Raw genomic sequence first — 7,880 nt, 5'->3', positions numbered from 1 at the left:
TAAATGAAATAAGTCAGACAGAGAAAGACAAATGCTGCTTGTTTTCACTCATATGTGGAATCGGAAAAAAAAAGCTGAACTCATGGAAACAGAGTATAGAATGGTGATAGCCAATTGCAGGGTGGAGGAAAGGGGGAGATATTGGGCAGAGTACAAACTTCCAGCCATAAGATGAATAAATTTTGGGGATACAATGTATAGCATGGTGACTATAATTAACAATTCTTTATTTTATAAACTTAAAAGTTAAGAGAGTAAATCTTAAATATTATCACTACAAAACATAGGGAAATTATATGAGGGGATGAAAATGTTAATTAATTTTATTGTGGTAATCATTTCAAAATATATCCATGTATCAAATCATATTTTACACCTTAAATTTATATATGTTATATGTCAATAATATCTCAATAAAACTGGGGGGCAAACCTACCAATACACTGTTATTATCTAGTCAACAGACCTCATGCAAATTTTCTCCCAGTTGTCCCCCTACTGACCTTTTAGCAAAATAAACAAAAGTTTTAGTCCAGGTACCGATCTAGAATCATATAGTGCTTTCATTTAGTTGCCATATCTCTTTATTCTCCTTTAATACAGAAGCTTTCATGACCTTGATATTTTTGAAGACCAGAGAAGATTTATTTTTGTACGTGTCCTTTAATTTGGGTTTGTCTAAGGTTGCTTCGTGATAAGATTCATATTATGCATTTTTTGTACAAAGAGCACAAAAATGAGGTTGTGTCCTCGCATTGCATAGTAGGAGGTTCAGATGTCATCTATTTGTCCCGATTCCAGGAGATGTTAACGGTGATCATTTAATTAAAGTGGTGTCTGCCAGTTTTCTCCTTTGTAAAGTTACCAATTATCTCTTTGTAATTAATAAGTATCTTATGAGAAAATTCTTTGAGACTGAGTAAATAACCTGCTACTCCTAAAAACATTCACGCACTACTTTTTGTGTCCTTAGATGATCTATTCATAGATGATCCTTACTTGAATTAATAACATGATTGCCAAATTGATTTTCTAATTCAATTTTTCCTTCTTTTTGTTGGCATGTAAGAAAGAGCTTTTTCTCCACTTTTTCATGTATTTATTTAAATCAGTTTGGACTCATGGAACTCTTATGTTATTCTATGGGCTATTATTATTCAATTTTGATGCTCAAATTTACCCAGATATGGCCAGTGGGAGCCAAGAGAAAGAAATGTTTCCTAAGGGATTCAGTAAGAAGGCTGGATAAGAGGGATGGGAGAGTACACCACTGATGGGCTGAGAGATGCTTAAGTAAAAAGCAAAAGGAAATGGCATGAAGAACATAGGTGGAATAACGTTTTCAGGCAGGAAAAAAGGTAAGTCATCCCCTGAACTCAAAGAAAAGAAGGAAAGAAAGAAAACAGATGGATAATGGCAGTACTCAAGAAATTGAGAAGTTTGTGACTACATTCTTTGGGAAGCAGGAGGTAAAATGGTTTGCTAGGAGTGAAGAGGCTGTAGGAGAATGTGATGCCAAGTGAGAGTATGACAGTGTGGGAAATGGAAAGGCAGATGACTAGCGACACATAAGGAAATCAATGGTCCTTGAAGAGATCTTACTGGACTTAATCTCCCCAGTATGTAGTTTTCTAGATCTCTTAGATCTGTTTCTTGCACCTCTGCCTTCCAACTCTATACTGCTCTCAACAGTCAAGTTGTAAAACCAACTGCACTGATACACAGTTGAAATAATTTAGGTGAGTGAAATAAAAGTATAAAGGGGATAAGTAAGAGAGCAAAGTTTTAAAATAATGCAGTTATAGCAATGGATTCATGTCATCTGATCTGGCTAGGGAAGGAAGTAGAAATAAAAGAAGCTGATGATAAAGAAAAATTGAAGGGTCAAGGCCCTGGGAGTTTGAAGAGGTTTGAAGAAAGGCAGAGAGGAGGAACGGAAGTGACATGGTAGAATAATGGAAGTGAGATTCAAAGATTATGATACTGGAGTTTAAGATGGAGGGGTAGCATTTCTAGGAAATGGTAATGCCTTCTCATTTAGTACATGGCATGTCAAGTCTTACACTTGGTCCAGCAAAAAAAAAGAAGATATAACACTTCAGTGACTCAGAGATAGCACCTATCAAACCTCCATCATCCAGAACTCAGTTAACATGCAGAAGGTGAACAATAAATGCCTAAAAGCAGCAGTGAAGATAGATAGAGAATTTATGTACCAATCTCATCCCCTTCACCAGATCTCAGCTCTTGCCTCCCAGAGGAATGATTCCCCGAAGGTTACATTATGTGCTATATACATTGTCTCACTTCTCTTTCTAGTCTCTGGTTTCCAATTATCATCCACATAACTGAAAAGATAGAAAAAAATATTGCAAAGCAAATACAGGAACCCAAAAAGTGTACCAACATGGTATGGCCTAATGAAAAGTCAAAGATCCTTCATCGTGCAGTAATGTCTGAAAGATCATCTTACTAAGCAAGAATATTATAACATGTCACCAATCTGTTAGTTCTGAGCAATCTAGAAATGGTTAATCCATGCTGAGTATACTCAAGTCAGCGTATCTTGAAAATATGTACTATATTTTAAAGAGTTTCCATGATAAAAAGTAAAACATAAAAGGTGTTTGGTGTTTTAAAGGACAGAAATTTCAGTTATTTACAATAGTCTATTCTAAGGAATACTACAGTGAAAAATTTCCTGGTCTTTAAAATGTATCTATCATAGGCAAATTCCAAGATAAACAAGAACATGTACATTTTTCTGTTAAAGTTTTTCACTCCAAATATATTAATAAGGTTTGTACATACAAACTCAGTCTAAACATTTTAGTCATGGGCAACTGTATATACAAGATGACAAAGAAAATATAACATTGTTTAGAGGCTCTGATAGTTTTGAAATTGTAAACTTCCTACTTTATAATACTTCAGGAAAACTGTTTTAACAGACGATATGATCACTGATGTAAAAGGTAATTAGATCAACAGACCTATTTCCCTGGCAAGAACAAGGTTAAGTCCTTGATGAATTGATTCAATGGCTGATCTCAGCCAAAGATGCAGAATCAAAAATGGCATTGAGAGAATTTTCACTCTGTCTTTTGACAGCCTACTGAGGCCTCTGTAAAAAACAAGAAAAAGAAATGGAATGAAAGCAAAATTCTAATTCTCTATAGTTTAATTTTTTATTCTCCTTCAAATTAATTAAGAGATAAGAAACCATGAATGACTTGAGCTCAAAGAGACAGTTACAGGTCATTTTGTATGCTGTACCCACGTTCTGTTTACCAGAAGAGCATTTCTGTCCTTTTCTCCTTCAGAGCCCTGTAAAATGCAGAGCCACACGGAAAAACTCCTGTATGGAATCCAGGTATTATTCAACGTTTCCCCTAAAGTTCTTCTAGTTCACCTCATTTTTGTATTGCAACATTTTCAACATTCTAGTCCTGGTTTTTGTAATGATCAGCCTAAATGTGCCAAGCTAAAGCATAGAGTTGTTTTCAACTATGGAGAAACAGCAATGAACCAAGAAAACTCATTTCGTGTGTGTGCCAAATGTCACAGAATACCAGATGGGTTACTGGATTATTAGCTGAGAGATAGAGAAAGAGAGAGAAAGACAGACAATGGTGTCACACTACCTAGATCCAAAAGTCCTTTCGAGGAAGCTGCTTGATAAGGTTCCATTTCCCTGATGCTAGAACAATTCTTCAGTTCAGAATTGTCAGTAATTAACAACCAAATCAACTGTTGGGAACTGCTTAAATATACACAAAAGGTAGTTGTGTTTGCCACACTTAAACTGATTATTTCCATATTAAATGAATACAATCATTGGTATTACATAGGATTTTATATTTGTTTTTCATTTACAAGGCATTTCAGAAGTGGGGAGAGCACGCGTGTATGCACTATATAGTTTAATAGATAATCATGACACTATTTAAAGCTAATTTTCTAAATCTCAGATCTAATCTTCACATTTTTAAGGAAATTATAATGACCTATGAAATCTCAAGGCCATAAAGCAGCTGGTTGGCTTATCTATAGGACGTTGTCTTAGAGCAACACCTAGTGGCTCCTTGGACTCTTCAGAGAAACTCTAGGATCAGGAAGGAAGAGTTAAAAAATGTTTCCTTTTAAGAAATTTTAGATATAGGTATTTAGGATAATGTACATTCTCTGTTGTTTTTTGTTTGTTTGTTTTTCGTTTTTTGGGTGGTTTTTTTTTTTTCCTGTTTAAAGTTGTGTTTAACTTCTACTTGGTACAAATTAGACCCCAAAAACCTGACTTCTATTAATCTGGTGATTCTATCACATGGTTAAAAAGAGTTTAGTTGGTCTCAATAACCAAAGAAGGCACAGATATTTTACGCAAAGACATTATTCTGTAGCTAACAATAATTCCACGAAAAGCCACAGGTAAGGAGAGCCTCGCTAATAATTTCAAATAACGTGTGCAACTGCTCCAGAAAGATTTAGCAAGGTTTTTTATATCATTGAAAGGTTAACCTGAGGTTAATTTGAACCAAAATGTAATTATATAAGGGTCTTTGGAATTATTGGGCTTGTTTTATGTACTTCGCAGGAGGATTCAGAAACCTTATAAAGCCTTATAATTCTGTAACAGTCTATTATTTCTTTGAATTTGGTGGTGACTTTTAAATTCTTTTTTGTCAGGTGTGATATTGAAATCCCTTCACCTCTTCAAATAATATAATCATAAATTGAGAATTTCTACTGTAATCATTTCCAGTGTCTGTGGAGGTCTGCTAGATCACAATCTTAGAATTGATTCAAGAAACGTTGACATTTATACCATTCCCTGGTCATGTTATAATCATTGTCAGCAGCATGAATTTGTGAGGTTTTTATTTTATGTTCTTGTCAAAATCCCTGTCGCAAAAATGAAACCGAAAAAGTTTAATGCTTTATGTGCTCACTGAGAGATGATAATAACCCGGCTTCTCTGACCTCCTCGGTGTTTCAAAATTTAGTGGCTGGTTAGTTCTCCTCACTCCTTTTTGCAGCCTCAGCAGCCTGAAAAGCCAAATCATCAACCAATCGAAACGCAGAGTATAAAAATGGTTGAGAGCATTCTCTCCTGCTAGAAACCAGGCTTGTAGCACATCTCTGATCTCTCCATAGGCAGGAGGGTTGTTAGACACATATTTAAACCTTTCTTAATGGCACTTTAACTAGAATAGAAAGCAAACAACACTAGCACTTCTGTCAAAAACGTTATAATGTTCTATGAGCTTCACAATCAGGATATTTGACATTAAAACCACAGGTTTTTATTTTTGTTGTTTGTTTGTTTATTTATTTATCTTATGCCTACAGCGCCTACAGCACCTGGTCTTCCTAGGTGGTCTCCCATCCAAGTACTAACCAGGCCCAACCCTGCTTGCTTCTGAGATCAGACGGGATCGGGCACGTTCAGGGTGGCCTGGCTGTAGACTAGAAAACCATAGGTTTTTAAAAACAAGTACTGTTACAAATGTGTACCACTAAATTCACTACAGTACCTTACTTAAGTAGTGTGTACTTAATGTATGGCCCAGCCAAAGGTATTTTTTTATCTCTTTTCATTTACTCACAGCTGTTTTATTCCACTATCACTTACCTAAAATGTCAACACCAGAATCATGGATTTAGCATGTGGATAAATAAAGCAACTGTGTAGAGACGGCTCTATTTTAGCATGGGCTGCTGGAAGGCACTACACATCATTAAGGAATTCTTTCTGGAATATTTTATACTTTCCAACAATATTATTCTGATACCTTTAAACATAGAAGAGAGCTTCTTTACTAAGGCCATTCTTCCACCAGTACTGCAGGTCGATGCCCTTTGTTTCCTGCCTAAAGGTATCTCATTACACTGATTCAGGGGCATCTTTTTAACACAATAATAGCCCAATTCCTAGGCTAAAAACAGGTGAGTAATTTCTGTGATAAGTCCACATACACAAAAAAAATCCATTCAAAACGACTTTAGGAAGTATAACAAAAAATTCAAAATTTCCCATAAATTCTTTTGTTAAGTGAGACGACTCATTATTTTAACTACATAAAGACAAAAAATCAAGATTTTGTTTTCACATTGATTACATTGCAGTATCATCCTGCTACTGCCTATTGCCTTCTACTTTCTAAGATGCATTGCTCTTTTACTAATTTATTTTTAGATATAATTACTTGTGGCTCAAGTATGAAAGCATTTTGATTGTAATGTAAGTCTAAATGGTAAACAACGTGAGTTTCCATCCTACTTGTTATAGCCTAGAAATAGCATATTTTACCCTAGTATTTTTCATTTATGCATATCTCAGCATATGATTTATAAGTTTAAAAGATTAGGTGTCACTACAGCTGTAATGTTATTTCCTTATTCTATGCAAACTACTTAAAATCAGTGTCAATAGTTTGTTATACAAGACAATGTTCTAAGATTAATTCCTTATACTCCAGAACGGTATGCATATATTGAGAGAACTAAGCCTGTTTAAAAGTTCCAAATGGGTTTAGCATTCTGCAGTTAGAGAAGCCCCAGTAAAATAGACCAAAAAAAAAAAAAAGGCCCTAAAAACATCTATTGAATTCATACTGTAAAGGCAATGCTTTCTAAAATGTAGAATTTCATCAGTTCTGAATTGAAAAGATTGATCTGCCTGTCATGTTGAATAGACTCCAAAAGTAGTTTAAGCAACAACTGACCCTAAGCACAGTACCCACAGTCTTCTGGGCATCTGGCTGAAGGCAGTACCAGATTTCTAAGATAACTGAAATTGTCTCCGTTGTAAAAAACAGCAAAGCAGCTCACAACAGACTGAAATGCTCAAGAGGATTTTCATAATTACAGCTAAGAGAAATGAGATTTACTGGAAGCTGCATTTACGTCAGTATCCCTGTGTCTTTCCTTGCAATTCCTTATGCTTAAAAAAAATCAATTCCATCCACTTTTCATAATTCCATTTGCTTCCCTTTCTTTCTCTGATTACCAGCCACTAAGTTTAAGCCATATTACAAAAGGTGGTGAAAATTTTTATTAGTGATTAATCTATTTCCACTACCTTGTAATTTTTGTCAAATATTTCACTCATCAAAAAGACATAGGTGTATGCTAGAATTCACATGCTTCCATCACTGATGAAATGTAGAGGTGAGATTCAAAGAAGAACAAAAGCTATAGCAATAATGATCAAAGAGGCATTCTCTAAATGAAGAAGAATGTTCCACATGAGCTATGCAAGAGATGTGAGCTGAATACTTATTGCACCATCATGGTATATCAATAGACGTTATTTAAGAACATAAAACACACAGTTATATTCCTTTATATTAATAACCTCACATTCCTTTTTGTCTGGTCTGGGCCAGTTTCTTCACCTACTCTGTTCCTTCGGCTTTTTATGGAGGGACTTATTCTCCAGTTGAGCTACTTGGGTTTACAAGGAAGAGAAGGAACCATGCAGCCATTTTGTAGCTGGCACATGTTGCTGCTGATCTGCTGACTCACCTGCTGGGTGTGAAGCAACATCCAGACCTGAACGTGATTACCTGCCCTGGATCCTCCTTCAGCTTCTCTGACTCCCAGGCCTGGAGTCTGGGTTTTTAACACTGACAAACACTGTGACAAAAGGCCCCAGCTTATGCAGGATATACTCATCACGAAGGTCAAAGACAACAAGAGAAAACAGGGTTTGAGTTCATTGTTGTGGGGTTCCAGCCTACTATATATATAATATATATAGCAGATACAATGTATGTCTATTTGTATACATGTTTTTTGTATACATACAAACATATATTTTGTGCATCTGTGCTTAAACGCTGATATAGAATTTGGTTTGAAAAACAAGTGTTTGAAAAACC

At 35.4% G+C, this 7,880-nt stretch overlaps 1 pseudogene; it reads right to left on the bottom strand.

Annotated features, from left to right (window-relative positions):
• Positions 1 to 5,346: 5,346 nt before the first annotated feature.
• Positions 5,347 to 5,464, bottom strand: LOC111740134 (annotated as a pseudogene).
• Positions 5,465 to 7,880: the final 2,416 nt, after the last annotated feature.

The sequence above is a fragment of the Pteropus vampyrus genome, unplaced genomic scaffold, assembly GCF_000151845.1.
Source record: "Pteropus vampyrus isolate Shadow unplaced genomic scaffold, Pvam_2.0 Scaffold58, whole genome shotgun sequence".
NCBI lineage: Eukaryota > Metazoa > Chordata > Mammalia > Chiroptera > Pteropodidae > Pteropus > Pteropus vampyrus.
Note: the sequence above shows the minus strand (reverse complement) of the source record. Positions and strands in the feature narration are given on the sequence as shown.